The following is a 2,068-nucleotide window of genomic DNA, read 5'->3' on the forward strand; positions in this document are numbered from 1 at the left end:
ATATCTGTTGTATACAACAATCTCATCTTACCTGAAAAGAAAAAATAGACTCAGGGTGAAGGGATGGACTTGTATATTGTAGGCATATGGAAACCAGAAAAAAGCAGGGGTTGCAATTTTAGTAGCAGATACAATTGGCTGTAAACAAACAAAGATAAAGAAAGACAAAGAAGGTCACTACATATTTGTCAAGGGAAACACCCAACATGAAGAGATTTCAATAATAAACATTTATGCACCCTCCCAAAATGTTCCTCAATTCATAAAGCAGACTCTAATGGATATGAACAACTTGATATCTTCCTACACTATAATAGTTGGAGATTTTAACACCCCTTTGACAGTTTTGGATAGATCCTCCAAGAAGAAACTAAACAGAGAAATATTAGTCTTAAACCTGAACCTAGAACAAATGGATTTTATAGACCTCTACAGAACATTTCACCCTAATAAAACTGAATATACATTCTTCTAGTCAGCCCAGGGGTCATCCTCCAAAATAGATCATATCTTAGGATACAAGTATAACCTCACCAAAGTTAAAAGTTTAGAAATTATTCCTTGTATCATCTCTGACCACCATGGAATAAAACTTGAACTCAACAGCAACAGGAATCTTCATAATCAAAGAAAATCATGGAAGCTAAATAATTTTAGGCTGGGTCAAAGACAAGATTAAGAAAGAAATCACCAAATTTTTGGAACAAAATGACAATGAAGACATAAATTATCAAAACCTGTGGGATACTGCAAAGGCAGTCCTAAGAGAGAAATTTATAGCATTGGAAGCCTTCATCAAGAAAACAGAAAGAGATGAAGCCAACAACTTAATGGATCATCTCAAGCACCAGGAAAAGGAAGAACAGTGCAATCCCAAACCCAGCAGAAGAAAAGAAATAATGAAAATCAAGGCAGAATTAAATGAAATTAAAAACAAAAGAATCATTCAAAAGATCAATGAAACAAAAAGTTGGTTTTTTGAAAAGAGTAACAAACTTGATAAACCTTTGGCCAACCTAACCAGAAATAGAAAAGTAAAATCTCAAATATTGTCTATCAGAAACAGTAAGGGAGAAATAACAACAGACTCTTCAGAAATTCAAAAATCCTCAATGATTACTACAAAAATCTCTATTCCCAGAAATATGAAAATATGAAGGAAATGGACCAATGCCTGGAAGCACACCACCTTCCTAGACTCAACCAGAAAGAATTAGAAACTTTGCATAGGCCTATATCAACCACTGACATAGCATTGACAATACAAAATCTCCCTAAAAAGAAAAGTCCAAGATCAGAGGGCTTCACATCCAAATTATATCAAACCTTTCAAGAGGAACTCGTGCCTATATTATACAATGTTTTCTATAGCATAGAAAAAGAAGAAATACTTCCCAACACATTCTATGAAGCAAACATCACCCTGATCCCCAAACCAGGAAAGGATCCAATAAACAAAGAAAATTATAGACCTATATCATTAATGAATATCGATACAAAAATATTCAATAAGATCTCAGCAAACAGGATTCAACAACACATCAAAAAAAACCTATACACCATGATCAAGTTTGTTTTATTCCAGGGTTACAGGTGTGGTTCAATATATGCAAATCTATAACTATAATACATCACATCAATAAAATAAAAAGACCATATGATTCCCTCAATTGATGCAGAAAAAGCCTTTGATAATACCCAGCTTCCTTTCATGATCAGAATTCTTAAGAAAATAGTCATAGAAGAGACATTTCTTAAACTAATAGGGGTCATCTACAACATACCCACAGCCAAAATCATTTTGAATGGTGTAAAACTGAAAACATTTCCACTCAGATTAGGAATGAGGCAAGGATGTGAACTGTCTCCACTACTATTCAACATAGTAATGGAAGTCTTAGCCAATGCAATCAGGCAAGAGAAGGTGATCAAGGGTATCCAAATAGGGTCAGAGGAGATCAAATTCTCACTCTTCGCTGATGATATGATCCTATACCTGGAAAATCCTAGGGACTCAACTTCAAAACTCTTAAAGTGATCAAGGAATATAGCAGCATCTCAGGATACA

This window comes from Otolemur garnettii, unplaced genomic scaffold, assembly GCF_000181295.1.
Source record: "Otolemur garnettii isolate 467f Iridium unplaced genomic scaffold, OtoGar3 scaffold00143, whole genome shotgun sequence".
In the NCBI taxonomy this organism is placed as follows: domain Eukaryota; kingdom Metazoa; phylum Chordata; class Mammalia; order Primates; family Galagidae; genus Otolemur; species Otolemur garnettii.